We start from the raw sequence: 19,091 nt of genomic DNA, 5'->3' as shown, positions 1-19,091 counted from the left end.
ATCTTAAAACCACTATGATCAAGATCTCTACCTGTTTTTTTTTGAGTGTCTTCAGCCCATGTCAACCTTGAAGAAGCTAATTAAACAGCAAAGCTAGAGCTAATCGACTTCCAGCCGACCAATATTAAAATAATCCACATATCAGTCAGCATTAAAAAAAATAATTCAATCTTAAATTATCCAACTGAAACCCTATTACATCTCCCAGTGATAGAGTGCTCATAAAATTAACACAGATTCAAATTACAGCTGAAAGGGTGTACTGTGTTAACCAGATTTTAAATCATTCTGCAATTACAAGGTCAAAATTACATTACAGCTTTTAATAAATAATTTTAAATTTTAAAAAGAATCACAGTTCTTTCCCCTGGTTATTTCCCCTTCACTGTGGTTGGCAGCTCTCGATCAACACTCTCCCTATCACTCTCACTTCGTTCCGTTGCTCTCCGACCTGATGTGTTTGCTCTCCGTCTCTCCCTCCTGTGAATGCTCTCTCTACGTAGTAGCGTAGCAGTGAGTGTCATGCTATTACAGCGCCCTGGGTTCAATTCTAACCGCGGTCTGTAAGTAGTTTGTATGTTCCACCCGGCGCCACTTGGTTGTTCTCCAGGTGCTCTTGTGTGCTCTTGTTTCCTCTCGCATCCCAAAGATGTAAGGCTCAGCAGATTAATTGATCATGGACCTGTTGGGACAGAAGGGTCTGTTGCCATGCTAAATTTTTAAAAACTGTTCTCTTTCCTTCTTGTCTTCTCTTTCTCACTCCTTTCTTTGTCTTCATCCTCTTTACTTTCACACCCTCTCAAAGTCACCCCATCACTCTCTTTCTCCATCCCTCCCCCGACTCCCTCTTTTCTCTCAACCTTACCCAAATCTCTCTCTACCGCCTCCATATCTTCCCCTCATCCCCTTCTTCCTTTCAACTTTTCTATGCAATCACCCTCGGCTCAACGTACGTTCCCCGTTCAAATCCTTCCCTTTCCCTCCACCCACCCCAAGCGTTCGTCCTGTGGGTCGCTCTCCCTCGCTGGGAGCACTTTGCAATTGTGGTTTGGAGGAATCCCAGAACATTCAAGGCATTGGCTGTACTCCAACCCCTGAGCTTAGGGTCTTCTTGGCAGATGGCACAGCCTCCCAGAGCCAAACAAATCTCCCGTCAGGTGGAATTCCTTCAGGGACACAAGAGTCTGCGGATGCTGGAATCCGGAAAAAATTGAGTTACTGGAGGAAAAGCAGAAAATGAAGAGACGACATTTCAGGTCGAGACCCTTCGTCTGGACCTTGTCTGGAATCTGAAGCCCCAGCTTGGTCTTCTAGTCAACCGACTGAATATTGAAAGACCTGGATAGAATGGACATGCTTCCAAGAGTGGGAAAGGCTAGAACCAGAGGACACAGACTCAGAACTGAAGGCTAAACCTTGGGAACAGACAAGGAGGAACTTCTTTAGCCAGACTGTGATGAATCTGTGGAATTCATTGGCACAGGCATCTATGGAGGCCAGGTCATTGGGTATATGATAGGTTCTTGATTAGTCAGGGTATCAAAGGTTATAGGGATAAGGCAAAAACATTGGGGCTGAGAGGGATAATAAATCAGCCGTGATCCAATGTTGGGAGAGATTTGATGGACCGAATGCCCTAATTCTCCTGTGATCTTATGGAACTTTCCTACTGCGGGGAGGGGATTTCTGTCGGCGTCTGCGGTATAGGAGTTGGTAACTTAGGAGACGCGGGCATGGGTGGAGTGGGGGAAAGTAAAAGAACGGGGTGAGTGTGGGGCAGCCACCTCAGTGTGCCAGCTGTGTGGACTGGCTGAAGCTAGCCCACTTCCTGGAAACACTGTGTAGCTTTCCACAGAATCTTGAGTTAGACACAGAATAAATATTTGTCATTTGGTTTCTTTCCCCATAGGATTTACAGCTCCTAAGGAAAGTTATTCCGAGCACAAGCCTCAGTGAGGTCATCCTACCCGGAGGCCAAGATGTTTGAAAAGGGATTGCAACGGGAATGCTGAGGCAGACAGTTTAATTTATTTAAAGATTACCTTCGTTTATCATGTCCATTGAAACAGTGAAGTGCATCATTTTGCGCCAGTGACCAACACAGTCCGTGGACACATGCACAACACGCCGGAGGAACTCAGCAGGTCGGACAGCATCCGTGGAAGCGAACAGTCAACATTTCGGGCCGAGACCCTTCGTCAGGACACAGTCCGCGGATGAGCCGGGGGCAGCCCCCATGCGTCACAAGGCTTCTGATGCCACCATGGTATGCTCACAACTCACTAACCCTAACCTGTACGTCCTTGGAAAGTACGAGGAAACCGGAACACAGTGCGGCCACGGGGAGAACGTATAAACTCCATAAAGGCTGCGGCAGGGGTCAAGCCCTGATGGCGACCAATGGCACTGTAAAACAATTGCACTAACCACCACACTACTGTGCCTGTTCTTAAGATACAGTACCTAATGAAATGGCCGATCAGCTAATCAAGGTTCTGTTCCCCTTGACCAGTTCCTGTGCCATCTGTCTCACTGTGGAAACTCCGTTGCCATGGCTTGTATGGGGATAGACATGGACTTCAGTTCCTTTTCTTCCAACCTTCCCACTGTGCTCAACCCGACAAGCACCTTCCCGTTTCTCTCCCTCCTCCTCTCACAAACCCATTTTTCCCATGAGCCACCTCGATCCCACGAACCTGTTCTCAGTTTCCGAGGTTCAAAGTTCAAAGTAAATTTATTATCAAGGTACGTATGTGTTACTATACACAAGCCTGAGATTCATTTTCTTGCTGGCATTCACATGGAAAAAAAAAATAGAATTTACTAAAAGCCACATGTAAACAGCCAAAAACTGACAAACAATCAAATGGTGACAAACCATGCAAGTGAAAAATGAGTTGCAAAGTCACTTTTCCTTCAAAGTGAGTCAGTAGGTCGTAGAATCAGTTCAGAGTTGTGGTGAGTGAAGTTATCCGTGCTGGTTCAGGAGACATGATAAGTTGTGGGGGTACTAATTGTTCCTGAACCTGGTGGTGTGGGACCTGACAGCCCTGTAGCTCCTGCCCGAAGGTAGTAGTGGGTGGAAAGCAAGGCCTAGAAGGTGGGTATCTTTGATGATGGATGCTGCTTTCTTGTGGTAGTGCTCCGTGTAACTGTACACAATGGTGGAGAGGGTTTTGCCTGTGATAGACTGGGCTGAATCCACCACCTTCTGTAGATTTTTCTATCCCTGGGCGTTGGTGTTTCCATACCAGTTTCTCTGTGCCCCCAGTCCTTCACAGCTGTCGACGCAATTCTCCTTGAAGTGAAGCTGTCAAGAAACTGAGCCAAGCCCTCTTCTCTCTGCGACCAGCAGGCAGGAGGGACAGATGTCAAAGCAACCAGGTGTCGGGGCTGGGATTTTCCTAGAACCATCAGGTTCTTAAACCAGCCTGCACAACCCTAACCATATCTCAACAACCAAACCCCAACCGAACTCCTCTTGCACTAACATGACGTGAGGCATTAATGCCTTGTTTTGCACGGTCTTTTTCCCTTCACTCTCTTCTATAACTTATAGATGAATTATGTACAGTTTATGTTCTGTATGTGGTTTGGATCTATGTGCTGGTGATGCTTCTGCAAGCAAGGTTTTCACTGTACCTGGCTGTGTCAATAAACTCCACTTGACTTGAACCCTTGTGTAAAAAAAAAGCTAATGGTGTAGGAGGTAACATTTTTGGCCTGGAAATAAGGTTGACAAGCCAACAGGAAGCAGAGAGCAGGCATAAATGGGTCTCTTTTTTTTTCTGGCTAGCAAGACCTAATAAGTGGTGTGCCACAGGGATCAGTGCTGGGGCCTCAACATTTCACAGTTTATATAAATGGCTTGGATGAATGCTCCGGACTTGGATGAAGTTGCTAAATTTGCTGATATCATGGAAACAGCCGGCAGATTTGTGAAGAGGACGTCGGGGGTGGGGGGTGCTACAGAGGGATACAGATAGATCTAGTGAATGGACAAAGATGCAAAGTTATCCTAATGGCAGGAAAAATTTAAAAAGGAAGATGTTAAATGGTGAGAGAATATAAAGCTTGAACATAGAACATTACAGCACAGCGCAGGCCATTCAGCCCACAATGTGCCAAGGTTTTCATTCTACAATGAAATTTTCAGAAGGCCTTTGACAAGGTGCCACACATGAGGCTGCTTCAGAAGTTAAGAGCACGTGGTATTACGGGAAAGACTCTAGCATGGATAAAACCATGGCTGACTGGCAGGAGGCAGAGAGAGGCAATAAAGGAAGCCTTTTCTGGTTGGCTGCCGGTGACTAGTGGTGTTCCACAGGGGTCTGTGTTGGAACTGATTCTTTTTACATTATATATCAATGACTTGGATGATGGAATTGATGGCTTTGTTGCAAAGTTTGCGGATGTTACAAAGATAGGTGGTGGGCAGTTAGTTTTGAGGAAGTTAAGAGGCTACAGAAGGTCTTAGAGTATGGGAAAAGAAGTGGTAGATGGAATACAGTGCTGGGAAGTGTACGGTCATGCACTTTGGTAGAAGAAATAAAAGGGTTGACTATTTTCTAAATGGAGAGAAAATACAAAAAACTAAGGCGCAAAGGGACTTGGAAGTCCTTGTGCAGGATTCTCTAAAGGTTGATTTGCAAGTTGAGTCTGTGGTGAGGAAGGCAAATGCAATGTTAGCATTCATTTCAAGAGGACTAGAATATAAAAGCAAAGATGTAATGTTGAGACTTTATAAAGCACTGGTGAGATCTCAATGAATATAGTGAGCAGTTTTGAGCCCCTTGTCTTAGAAAGGATGTGCTGACACTGGAAAGGGTTCAAAGGAGGTTCACAAAAACGATTCCAGGCTTTTGACAGCTTGTCGTATGAAGAGCATTTGATGGCTCTGGGCCAGTATTCACTAGAATTCAGAAGAATGAGGGGTGACCTAATTGAAACCCATTGAATGCTGAAAGATCTTGACAGAGTGGATGTGGAGAGGACATTTCCTGTGGTGGGAGAGGCTAAGACCAGAGGACAGAGCCTCAGAATAGAGGGGTGTCCTTTTAGAATGGAGATGAGGAGGAATTTCTTCAGCCAGAGAGTGGTGAATCCGTGGAATTCTTTGCCACAGGGAGCTGCGGAGGCCAAGTCTTTATGTATATTTAAGACAGAGGTTGATAGATTCTTGATTGGTCAGGGCATGAAGGGCTTGATTGGGGAGAAGGCAGGAGACTGGGGCTAAGGAAAATGGATCAGCCATTATGAAGTAGCCTTGATGGGCCAAATGGCCTCATTTTGCTCCTATATATTATGGTCTTATGGACCTACTCTAAGATCAATCTAACCTCTTCCTCCCATATAGACCTCCATTTGTCTTTCATCCATCTAAAAGTCTGTTAAGTGCCTCCAGCGTACCTGCCTCTATCACTCACCCCTTTGTTTGCTTCATAATTTATTTATTCATTAAATTGTTTATCTATCTATCCATCTATTTATTTATACATCCATTTGCTTGTTTATTTATAGCCTCACATACAATAAAACACCTCTGGCAGTGAGTTCCATGTATCTGCCACTCTCTGTGTAAAAAAACTTACCTCTGACATCACCCCCCCCCCCACCCGCCTGTACTTTCATCCAGTCACCTTAAAACAGGAGGAGGAGAAGATGGCGGTGCGACGGCAGCACGTGGCCTTTCTGGTGAATGATATCTGTAATCTGTCAAGTAGGGGACCGTGCACAATTCTGATTTGATGGAGACGGACCTCAGAGTACGGAGGAACATCTGGAAAACTTCTGAAATGCCTGCTTCGCTGCCGCTGTTACTGTGTGGTAACCGGAATCTCCGGAGCAGGAGGCCCTGAATCCTCGGCTTTGCTTGTTTCAGCGGCCAGGGCAAGGTCAAAGGCGCTCGGCAGAGGATGACGCTCGGGAGGCTGTATCGGAGGGGCTGGTCGGAGGCTAGAAGTTTTCAGATGGACGGACTCGGTGTCGGCTGTGGTCGGGTACTTCCAAGGCATCGGCAAGTTGACGGTGCCTGGAGGTTTATGGCAGGGAGTTTCTCCCTTTTGTCGTCTGCTATCGGGGACTCGGGGACTTTGAGACTTTTTTTTACCGTGCCCATGGTTTGTTCTTCATCAAATTATAGTATTGCTTTGCACTGCTGTAACTATATGTTATAATTATGTGGTTCTGTCAGTGTTAGTCTTTGGTTTGTCCTGTTTTCTGTGATATCACTCCAGAGAAACATTGTATTATTTCTTAATGCATGTATGCAATTCTAAATGACAGTAAAAGAGGACTGAGTGTTCTTATAATCTAAAACAAAAATTACGCCCCTTATATTAGCCATTTTCACCCTGGGAAAAAGTGTCCGGCTGTCTACTCGACCGGTGCCCCCTATCATCAGACGTTTCCAAGTTCTGAGATGCAGGAGGACCTGTATCCCAGTGCCCGCATTGCCACATCAGCTGAAAAGCTGGAGTTGAGTGCGTCTTTATATTAAAATTTTTCATATAATTTTTAAAAAATTTAATATTTACTATCGATTTATAATCCAGGGAGCGCAAAGCGCAGAATCAAATATCACTGTGATGATTGTACACTCTAGTATCAATTGTTTGGCGACAATAAAGTAAAGTAAAGTCTGTTGCTAGAGCAGGGAGGTTACAGCTCAGCTGTGGGCGGCAATATTGAGACCACACGTATGTACAGTGCCCGTCTCTAGTTAAGGAACGGTTAAGTTGTAGCGTCCGGGCCAGCAAGGTAGCATTAGGGGTGGCACGATGGAATGTGGGGTGGCACCTAGTGTTAGGAGGCAGCATGGTAGCATAGTGGTTAGAGAGCAACACTTTAAAGCCCCAGGGTTCAATCCCCACCACGGGCTACGAGAAGTTTGTGCGTTCTCTCTGTGACTTTCCTCTAGATGCTCCCACCTTCCAAGGACGTACAAGTTGGGGTTAGTGAGTTGTGGGCATGCTCTTACTGGAACCGGAAAGTTGCTGGCTGCCCCTCAGCACATCCTCAAGCTGTGTTGGTCATTGATGCAAAGAGTACATTTCACTGCCAGTTTCGAAGTAAATGTAACAAATAAGGCTAATCTTATCTCTAAAGTGTTGGAAGCAGCCTGCTGTAGGTTTATGTGCCCTGGAAGGCGCAGGCTGTCTGTTGAGGATGGGTTGGACAGGTTGGGCTTGCATCGACTGGAGCTTTGAAGAGTTGGGTGAGGGTACTGGATGCTTGGTTTTACCATAAAACCAGGGCGAACCAAAAGGGTCAGACCAGTTACGCTCACAGATCTCGATTTTGCAGATGACATAGTCCTGCTCTCTGACCAGACGGAGGAAGCACAGCAGCTACTGACAGAAGTGGAAGTTGAATGCAATAAAGTTGGACTTCACCTAAACACTAAAAAGACAGAGTACATGGGGTTTAACTGAGACAATGGTACTCTCAAGACCCTAAAGAATGATACCATTAAGAAAGTCTTTGTCTACAAGTACCTCGGGTCAAGAATGATGAGTTTGGAGAAGGACATAAAGATACGGAAGGCGCTGGCATGGAGGGCTATGAACAACATGAAGGACATCTGGAAGTCGAACCTGACCAGAGGGCTAAAAAAGAGGATTTTCATAGCAGTCATAGAGTCCATTCTCACGTACGGATGTGAGACGTGGACACTCACCAAGACTATGCGAAAGTCTCTAGATGGTTGCTATACACAAATGCTCTGGATGGCTTTTGACGTGAGTTGGCAACAGCACATGACGAACGTCGAGCTCTATAACGACTTACCAATGCTCACCACTAAAACTGAGGTGAGAAGACTGCAACTGGCGGGGCACTGTCTACGCCACCCCGAGCTACCTGCCAGCCTAGACATCATATGGGAGCCCAAGCATGAGAGGATGAACTCTGGACGCCCTCCCAAGACTATGGTCAACATGCTCCTAGAAGACAGCGGTGCAGCTAATGTAGATGAACTGAACACACTGATGAGGGAGAGGGAGAAGTGGAGAGTCCGTCATCGTGCCCGACGCCAGCCCCCTAGGCCTGAGTCGACGTAGTAGTAGGTACTGGATGGAACACAAGAACCTGGGGGTATGTGACAGGATAGAGTAAGGTTCAATAACTCTGACATATGTCGTGAAAAAAAATTATATAGAGAGTATATGTAAAATTAGTAAGTAGTGCAAAAAGAGAGCAAAAGATAGTGAGGTCGTGTTTATGAATTGGTTCATTGTCCATTCAGAAATCTAATGTGAAGGGGGGGTAGTTGTTCCTAAAATGCTGAATGTGTGTCTTCAGGCTCCTGTACCTCCTCCCTGAGAAGAGAGCAAGTCCAGGGTGATGGGGGTCCTTCGTGGTGGATGTGGGGAGGATGTTTCCTCTTGGGTGGGAGAATGTAGAGCAAAAGGTCACTGAACAGAACTAAGGGGTTACACACGCAAAATGCTGGGGTAACTCAGCAGGCCAGGCAGCATCTAGAAAAAGAGTACGGCCCGAAACATCAACAGTTTACTCTTTTCCATGGATGCTGCGTGGCCTGCTGAGTTCCTCCAGCATTTTGTGTGTGTTGCTCAGATTTCCACCTTCTGCAGATTTTCTCTTGTTTGTGCTTAGAACTGAAGGGTTACCCTTTTAAACTAGAGATGTAGGGAAGGTTTTTTTTCTTTAAGAGGTAATATCATTGGGATAATCTTTCTCACAGGGAGAGGAACCAGAGTCTTTGAATATTTCTAAACTAGACATAAAAAAAGGTAGCTAGCTAGAAAGGGGGCGATGAGTCACCATGGAGAGATGTGAACATGGAGCTGAGGTTACAATCAGATCAGCCACAATCTTATTAAAAAGGGAGAACAGGCTAGAGGGGCCAAGTGGCCTACTCCAGCTTTGGTTCATACATCTGTGAAGAATTGGTCCACCTTTGTTCCAGATAGGATGGGGAGTGGGTCAAAGGGAAGGGGACCTGGCTTTGCTGACTGGGTGGTGTAAGGCGGACATTATGAGGGATAATCTTGCCATGTCTGAGGTGCTTTGTGAATGGGAGTTTTTGTTGTTCAGCACTGCCTTAACGTCATATGTACTTATGTTAGAAGTAGTAGCAGGCGCAAGCCATTCAGCTCATCAAGTTTGCTCCTCTGTTCAAATGTCCATTAGCCTCTGGTTTGAAGACCACTAGCCTCCACTATCTTTGGGGTAGGGAATCAGAAGTTTTAATACCCAGACCTAACCAGACTCCCCCTTATACTGGGACAGTCCACACTTCGCCTAACAGTGCGACTCTCCTGTGTCCCAGTTGTAATCACCGATATTGATTCTGATTGTCGAGTGGGTCTCCTCCTCTACTCAGAGCTCCATTCCCCGAACCCCATTCCCAACACCCCATCCCCACCCGAACCCCATTCCCCAACACCTCGCCCTCCACCCAAACCCCATTCCCCAACACCTCACCCCCCACCTGAACCCCATTCCCCAACACCCACCCCACCCGAACCCCATTCCCCAACACCCTGCCCCCCAAACCCCATTCCCCAACACCCACCCCACCCGAACCCCATTCCCCAACACCCTCCCCCCCACCCGAACTCCATTCCCAACACCCCGTCCCCCACTCGAAACCCATTCCCCAACACCCTGCCCCACCCGAACCCCATTCCCAACACCCAACCCCCACCCGAACCCCATTCCCCAACACCTCCCCCCACCCGAACCCCATTCCCAACACCCGCCCCCAACCGAACCCCATTCCCCAACACCTCTCCCCATGCGAACCCCATTCCCAACACCCTGCCCCCCACCTGAACCCCATTCTGCAACACCTCCCCCCACCCGAACCCCATTCCCAACACCCACCCCCACCCGAACACCATTCCCCAACACCTCCCCCACCCGAACTCCATTCCGAACACCTCGCCCCCCCACCCGAACCCCATTCCCAACACCTCCCCCCACCCGAACCCATTCCCTAACACCCACCCCCACCCGAACCCCATTCCCAACACCCCGCCCCACCCAAACCCCATTCCCAACACCTCCCCCCACCCAAACACCATTCCCCAACACCTCCCCCCACCCGAACCCATTCCCTAACACCCACCCCCACCCGAACCCATTCCCTAACACCCACCCCCACCCGAACCCCATTCCCAACACCCACCCCCACCCGAACCCCATTCCCAACACCCCACCCCACCCGAACCCCATTCCCAACACCCCACTCCCCACCCGAACGCCATTCCCCAACACCTCCCCCCACCTGAACCCCATTCCCCAACACCTCCCCCCACCCGAACCCCATTCCCAACACCCCACCCCCTCCTGAACCCCATTCCCAACACCCCGCCCCCACCCAAACCCCATTCCCCAACACCTCCCCCCACCCAAACCCCATTCCCAACACCCACCCCCACCCGAACTCCATTCCCTAACACCCCGCCCCCACCCGAACCCCATTCCCCAACACTCCCCCACCTGAACCCCATTCCCCAACACCCCCCACCTGAACCCCATTCCCCAACACCCCGCCCCCACCCGAATCCCATTCCCCAACACTCCCCCACCCGAACCCCATTCCCCAACACCCCCACCCGAACCCCATTCCCCAACACCCCCACATGAACCCCATTCCCCAACACACCCCACCCGAACCCCATTCCCCAACACCCCGCCCCCACCCGAACCCCATTCCCCAACACCCCCACCTGAACCCCATTCCCCAACACCCCCACCCGAACCCCATTCCCCAACACCCCCACATGAACCCCATTCCCCAACACCCCCCACCCGAACCCCATTCCCCAACACCCCACCCCACCCGAACCCCATTCCCCAACACCCCCACCTGAACCCCATTCCCCAACACCCCCCCACCCGAACCCCATTCCCCAACACCCCCCCACCCAAACACAGTTTTATGTTCTGAATGCCACTCCACTCTGTGGTGGCCCAGCCTCAGCAACACACTCGCCGGCACTCCACAGAAACCATCCAACACACCGAGGACACCTCCAAGAGGACCACAGCCTTGTCACTGGGTTTGGAGGCTTGTGTGCCTCAGTGACCCACAGAGCTATGTTGGCTGGGGTCAGGGCTTTACGCTTTGGCTCTTGGTAGGGTCACCCAGGCCAAACAGGTCAAAGAATAGAGGGCAGACTGAAAGTGGTCCACCGGTCCTCCAGGTTCGTGAGTTCAGCTCAGGGCTAACAACCCTGACTGGTAAAAGAAAACTTACAGAAAACAGCAATGAGGAATCCTTCTATATCTGAGTACGACCGTATCCCTGAGTCTCCACCTGGGACTTGCACGACTGACAATAGTGAAAACCGAGAGGAGGCTACTGACATGATGAAGGAAGGCCTGAACACTGCCAGAGATGGAGTCTTTCATTGCTGCCCGAAACGCCAGCGGCGTAATGGACAGTGAGTAAGTTCACCAAGACAGCACAAAAGTTTCCAGGGCATTGTATACTTACAGTTAGAGCAGATTCAACCAAGTGAAAACAGAGCCAGTAAAATTAACAAAGTGCTGGAAGAACTCAGACACAACAGGCAACAACTATGGAGAGGAATAAACAGTTACAGCTTCAGGCTGAGACCCTTCATTAGGGCTAGAAAAGAAGGAGGCAGAAGCCAGAATAAGGAGGGGAGGGAGAAGAATACAAGCCGGCAGGTGATAGTTAAGACCAGGTGAGGGGGGAGGTGGGTGGGTGGTTGAGAAGCTGGCAGGTGATAGGTGGAAAAGGTAAAGGGCTGAAGAAGAAGGAATCTGACAGGAGAGGGGAGTGGACCATGGACAGGGGAAGGGCAGGTGAGGAGAAGAAAAGGGGTGAGAGGGGAACCAGAATGGGGAATGGAAAAAATTGCCAGGTTAGAGAAATCGAAATTCATGCCATCGGGTTGGAGGCTACACTCGTGTGCGTGCACACAACCTCTTTCAGGGTTAACTCTGCAGCTAACACTATCTGTGCCACATTCCTGTCAATTATCTTCTCCTGTCGATAGGCAGCACCCACTGCAAAGCCAGATCAATAATTCAGAGGAACTGCAGACAGAAAAGAGCAAAGGCACCACAGCACCTTGCATTATTGTAATACCTGAACCATGCAAATCAGCCCCCAAGGCAATTCACCAGAACTTTAACCGGACATAAATTAGATACCAACCAAACAAGGTATCAGGAGAGGTGAACAGAGAGGGTGGAATGGAGCCAGCTGAACGTTACACTTGGGAAACTTCCTCCTAAACTGAAGGTGTTCTGACCGCATCGTCAACAATGAAGGCTCCCTGTAGTGGAACATTCCGGAAGTGTGGTTTCCTTTGAGCAAAGCTTTGCCTGTGGCTTCTGGCATGGCCTTGATGGTAGCGGGTTGTGGGGGTGTGGGGTGATGCAAACGGTGGGGAGACAGTGCGGAGAAGACCCTGATAACCAATACAGGCCAAAGGCAGCCAGACATTTTGCCTCCTGCACATACAGAACAAACGTGCTGTCTCATTTAAATATTAAAGCTGTCACCAAGGCAACTTGTCAAATAGCCAAGGGCTTGCAGGTTAAATTGTTAATTGAGCAAATTGAGCGGGAGAGGTACAAGTGACAGCCACACAACTCGAATGCCAGTTCAAAGTGGGTGTTGATTCAGTCTCTGCTCCTGGCTCTGATGTTTTATAATATAAGTAAAACTATTGAAGTAAATGCTCTTTAATAGCCACAGAATGCTGGAGCAACTCAGCAGGCCAGGAAGCATCTATGGAAAAGAGTACAGTTGACGTTTCGAGCCAAAACTCTTCATCAGGAGTGGGAGCTGCCGAGTTCTGATGAAGGGTCTGGGCCCAAAATGTCGACCATCCTCTCCTGTCAGATTCCCCCTTCTCCAGCCCTATCTCTCTTTCACCAATTAACTTCCCAGCTCTTTACTTCATCCCTCCTCCTCCCGGTTTCATTCACCACCTTGTGTTTCTCCCTCCCCTCCCCTCCCCCCACCTTTTGAAATCTACTCATCTTTTTTTCTCCAGTCCTGCCACAGGGTCTCAGCCCAAAACGTCAACTGTACATTTTTCCATAGATGCAGCCTGGCCTGCTGAGTTCCTCAAGCATTTTGTGTGTGTTGCTTTGGATTTCCAGCATCTGCAGATTTCATCTCACTTGTTCTTTCATACCTCCAAGTTCTATTTCCTACCTATGCCCTGGAACAAAAACTATTTTTTCTGTAGCAGCTTCAGGACATCTAAAAGCAGTCAGCAGCAAGGACGCTGTATTTAAGTGGATCACCTACTGTACATTGCTGGTCAGCTTCGTCATTACCAGATCCCATAATCTGGAAAGCATAATGACCATAAACACAAGAGATTCTGCAGATGCTAGAAATCTCGAATAATACACACCAAATGCTAGGGAAACTCAGCAAGTCAGGCAGCATCTATGGAAGGAAATAAACATAGCTCAAAGTTTAAAGTAAAGTTATTATTTTCCGTCCTTGGGCTCACTTTACACCGCACGCTGTCGGAGCAGTGCTGCCAGGATAATCAAGGACACGACCCACCCAGCCAACACACTTTTTGTCCCTCTTCCCTCCGGGAGAAGGCTCAGGAGCTTGAAGTCTTGTACGGCCAGATTTGGGAACAGCTTCTTTCCAACTGTGATAAGACTGCTGAACGGATCCTGACCCGGACCTGGGCCATACCCTCCAAATATCCAGACCTGCCTCTCGGTTTTTTTGCACTACCTTACTTTCCATTTTTCTATTTTCTATTTATGATTTATAATTTAAATTTTTAGTATTTACTATCGATTTGTAATCCAGGGAGCGGGAAGCACAGAATCAAATATCACTATGATGATTGTACGTTCTACTAACAATTGTTTGGCGACAATAAAGTATAAAGTATCAAAGTATGTGTACGTCACCATATACGACCCTGACATTCATGTGCTTGTGGACATTCACTGAGAACAAAGAAATACAAACAGAATCAACGAAAAACTACACACTAAGACTGAAAAATAACCAATGTGCAAAAGAAGGCAAACTGCAGAAACAAAAAAAAATCAAATAATAATAAGTAAATAAATAATATTGAGGACATGAGTTGTAGAGATCAGTGCTGGGGTGTGTGAAGTTATCCACGCTGGTTTAAGAGTAATAACTGCTCCTGAACCTGATGGTGTGGGATCCAAGGCTCCTGTACCTATGTCCCGACGGCAAGAGCAAGGAGAGAGTTTGGCCTGGATGGTGGATACTGCTTTCTTGTGGCAGTGCTACTTGTAGATGTAGGCCCAGACCCAAAACGTTGATTGTTCGTGCCTTTCCAAAGAGGCTGTCTGATTTGCTAAGATCCTCCATCACTTTGGGTGTGTTGCTGAAGTGTATTGATCACCTATTTTGTTCGTATTAATTTCTTTCTCTTTGTTCATTATTTAGATTGGGGCACATTGATGGTAATTCCTAACGAGCTGGGCCATTTCAGGAGTTAAGGCCAACCAGGTTGTTGCTGGGAGTCACCAATGTGCAGGAAAGGGGGGTGTGTCAATTCTCATCCCTGGGGCCTGAGCCAGCCCTGATGAGCTGGGTGTTAACAATAATCCACTGGCTTCAGGGTCAGCATTGCCGATACCAGCCTTCATTCCACAGTATTCAATTACCTGAATTAAAAATTCCCCAGCCACTTCTGTCTCCAGATCAATAGTCCAGCACCTTCCTAATCTACTCATTAACCACAATGGCACCATTGCAGAATACAAATCAGGCAGAGTGCCAGAGAGAGATACAGCACAGAGGCCTGTCATCATCATGTCCATTCGAGGCAGACAGCAGAACTTGTCCTACTTGCATTAGACCCAGAGTACTCAGTTTCCTTGATTCATACTCCCACTCCCTCAGTACTAGGCTCCCTCAGTACCACACTCCCTCAGTACCACATTCCCTCAGTAATACACTCCCTCAGTACATTCCCTCAGTACCACATTCCCTCAGTAATACACTCCCTCAGTACCACATTCCCTCAGTAATACACTCCCTCAGTACCACATTCCCTCAGTACCACACTCCCTCAGTAATACACTCCCTCAGTACCACATTCCCTCAGTACCACACTCCCTCAGTATTACACTCCCTCAGTAAGACACTCCGTCAGTACTACACTCCCTCAGTACCACACTCCTTCAGTACCACTCCCTCAGTATTACATTCCCTCAGTACTACACTCCCTCAGTATTACACTGCCTCAGTACTACATTGCCTTAGTACTACGCTCCCTCAGTACCACGCTCCCTCAGTACCATGCTCCCTCAGTATTACGCTCCCTCAGTACTGCGCTCTCTCAGTAATACACTCCCTCAGTACTACACTGCCTGGGTACTGCACTCCCTCAGTACCACACTCCCTCAGTACTGCACTCTCTCAGTAATACACTCCCTCAGTACCACACTCCCTCAGTACCACATTCCCTGGGTACTGCACTCCCTCAGTACCACACTCCCTCAGTACCACACTCCCTCAGTACCACATTCCCTGGGTACTGCACTCCCTCAGTACTACTCCTCCTTGCTTCCCTCAACTTGCTGCCTCTGTGTGATGCCCACTGTAGTGAACCAGTCTGACACAGTGGTCAGGATATGGGAGGCGATCGTCTCCACGAATCTCAACGAACAGGGGCGTTGAGTGATCCTGTCCACTGCTTGCTGGGACATCAGCTAACCCTCTCCTACAATCTATTCAAGGGGTCTCAGATTCCAGCCCCATTCTCCGGAGAGCCTCAGCTGTGAAATGGGAAGTCCCTCAGCAAAAGGAGTAGGCAGTTCATCTCCTGATCCATCTTCCAGTGTGTTCTCCATTTTTCGGACAATGTTCCACTGGTCTCACTGCGGGGAGCTTCAGCCGCCCCTCAGCGTCCACATGGAAACTTCTGCACTTCGGAAATTCCTGTAGGCTCCATCCTCTGCAGCAACAACTTCCATTTGTACGGCACCCACTGTCTTGGGCAAATCCGAAGAGCCTTTGGGTTGGCCTGTTACCAGTGGAGCAGAAAGAAGCCCAGGCCACTGCTCGTCTCCACAGGCCTGCTCCACCATTCAGTAACATCCAACCGTCGCTTTCCCACTCACTCCCCAGACCCTGTGACATTGGACGCCGTCAATCATGTCTGTAGACCACCAGTCACCTGACAAGCTACATGTCCATCTGATAGGGGAGCTGTCAAGCGTTGGAACGGAGGTCCCTACAGAGGACCGCGAGAATAGCTGAGGGGATCGTAGCGGTCTCCCTACCATCCATCAGGGACATTTATCAGGAGCGCTGTCAATGCAGAGCCCTCAGTATTATTAACGATCCCACCCATCCATCCAGCGTCCTCTGACTTTCTACCATCAGGCAGGAGACTCCAACGCATAAAACAAGAACAGTCAGGATGGGAAACAGTTTCTTCCCTCAGGCCGTCAAGCTTCTGAATTCCCTGATGCATCACATTCGAAGTGTCACTGGTTAATCTGTTCTGTATATAAATAAATATTTAATTTATGCACTTTAGTTTGTTTATTAATGTGAAATTTCATCCTTACTTTCATGAGTTATTATGTGTTATGTATACCACAGTGCTTTACACCCTGGCTTGGAGAATCGTTGCAACACACATCAAAGTTGCTGGTGAACGCAGCAGGCCAGGCAGCATCTATAGGAAGAGGTACAGTCGACGTTTCAGGCCGAGACCCTTCGTCAGGATGAACTGAAAGAAGAGATAGAAAGAGATTTGAAAGTGGGAGGGGGAGGGGGAGATCTGAAATGATAGGAGAAGACAGGAGGGGGAGGGATGGAGCCAAGAGCTGGACAGTTGATTGGCAAAAGGGATATGAGAGGATTATGGGACGGGAGGCCTAGGAAGAAAGAAAGGGGGAGGGGGGAAGCCCAGAGGATGGACAAGGAGTCCCTGACACATACCTTTTTGCAATAACGGCCAACGTTTGATTAGTCGTCCCAACTACCTGCTGTGCCTGCTGGCTTAATGAATTTCGGGTACCCAGTCCTCTGCCTCCCTTTGCCCCACAATGTGATAAAAATGTCCTTTTTCATTCCTCCTCCCAAAGTGGAACCGCGTGGAGGGGTGAGATGCGTCTCTCCCAAAGGAAGTGTAAGACACCCCTCCCTTCTGCTAGGTCGCAGGTCGCCCTTGAGCGAGGTACAACACTTGTTTAACTCGCCGATCGGTGTCACGTGAACCCACGCGAGCAGGTGGTGTACATCTCAAATCCAGGTTACGCGACTACTGTCGCCAGGTAGGCGATCCTTGAAGAGTACTGATAATGGCTGGGGTCACCCACCTTGTAAAGACACTGCCCAGAAGAAGGCGATGGCAAACCACTTCTGCAGAAAAATTTGTCAAGTACAATCATAGTCATAAGACCATGATTGCCTACGTCATATGACACAGCACGTAACGACAATGAAAGCGGAACACCCTAAAATTTTCGGTATTATATTCCATTTGCCGACATCCTGCCCTCTCACTCTGTATCCTCCTCTTAGGTTGCTAACACACCTTTCATTGTGGTACCAGTAAACTCCACCACGTACTCAGCTTCTTCCACAAATCCATCCCGACTCTCTCTTCAGTTAAATCACTCAGTCCCCATATCCATGCCAATGTATCACCCCCGACTCCCACACTCTGACCTTTCTCTGGAACCTACTGAAAGCCTTCGGGACACCCAAATACATCTACTGGTTCCTACGGTCCCAGTCACCTTTGTACATTCCTGGACACGTCAGAACTAATCTCAGAATTCCCAGGAATGAGTATCAGTAGGGAAAGATTATATCAAATTTCCACTGCTCGTTATATGAAGAAGTGTTTCCAAACTGGGTCCTGAGTTTAAGTCTCCGCCCCTGGCTCTTCATTGCCTGATTGAAACACATCTCCAATCAACTTGAACATCTCATTCCAACCCCCTCTCCCCTGCACACACAGGAACTGGAACCTGTGTGTGTTCTTCATGGAGTTATTGCTGACATGATGCGTGTGAAAGAAAAGCTGATGTCCTGCTGATATAATATATGTCTTGCTAGCAAATAAAATGAAGTGTCTTGTACCAGGGAAGGTGGTATTAATGTGCTGTATTATGTATTCACAAAATTTGCAAATCAACTTTATTTTTGGAAAAATAAAGTTTGTCTTGATCTGCTCTGTCAGATCCCATTAGAAAACTGTGATTGAGGGGACGGGGGATAAGTGCAAGGGGCAAGGTGTGGGTAGTGAAACAGAGGGAGGTCAAATGACCAAGAGCCCCGGACAAAGGGTGAGCAGTTTCAAGATCTTGGGTTTCAGCATCTCTGAAGATCTGTCCTGGGCCCAACATATTGATGCAATCAGGGAGGAAGGACATCAGCCACTCTATTTCACTGGGAGGTTGAGGAGACTTGGTATGTCACCAAAGTCTCTGGCAAATGTACCATGGAGAGCATTCTAACTGGTAGCATCACCTTTCTGGTATGGAGGGGCCACTGCACAGGATCAGGGAAAGCTGGCCAGGTCCATCGTGGGCACGAGCATCGGGGGCATCTTTAAAAGGTGATGCCTCAAAAGGGTGGCATCCTTCATTAAGGACCCCCAGCATGCAGGACATGCCCCCTTCTTATCACCACCACATTAGAGGAGGTGTAGCAGCCTGAAGGCACACACTCAATATTTTACGAACAGCTTCTACTTCTCTGCCATCGGACTTCTGAATTTCTGAATGGACAATGAACCCAGGAACACTACCTCACTATTATAGCTTGCTAATGCAAATATCTAGTCAGCCAACCACGTGGCAGCAACTCGACGCATAAAAGCATGCAGACATGGTCAGGAGGTTCAGCTGATGTTCAGACCAAACATCAGAATGGGAAAGAAATGTGATCTAAGTAACTTAGACCATGGAGTTTATCTTGGGTGGCAGTTCTGTGGGTGTGAACTTTTTGTTGATGAGGGAGGTGAGAGGAGAATGGCCAGACTTGTTCAAGCTGACAGGAAGGTGACAGTAACTCAAAGCCACGCATTCCCACAGTGATGTGCAGAGCAGCACCTCCAAAGGCAGAGCATGAAGTGGATGGGCTCCAGCACCAGAAGACC

At 48.3% G+C, this 19,091-nt stretch overlaps 1 long non-coding RNA gene across 1 annotated transcript in view; it reads right to left on the bottom strand.

The window, feature by feature from the left end:
• Positions 1 to 267: 267 nt before the first annotated feature.
• The window catches only part of LOC134337936 (uncharacterized), a 41,111-nt gene continuing 22,287 nt past the window's right edge, over positions 268 to 19,091 (bottom strand). Inside the window, exon 3 of the long non-coding RNA XR_010016112.1 lies at positions 268 to 682. This is a non-coding gene — a long non-coding RNA (uncharacterized LOC134337936). The remainder of the gene's footprint in view (positions 683 to 19,091) is intronic.

This window comes from Mobula hypostoma, chromosome 25 (genome assembly GCF_963921235.1).
Source record: "Mobula hypostoma chromosome 25, sMobHyp1.1, whole genome shotgun sequence".
In the NCBI taxonomy this organism is placed as follows: domain Eukaryota; kingdom Metazoa; phylum Chordata; class Chondrichthyes; order Myliobatiformes; family Myliobatidae; genus Mobula; species Mobula hypostoma.
Note: the sequence above shows the minus strand (reverse complement) of the source record. Positions and strands in the feature narration are given on the sequence as shown.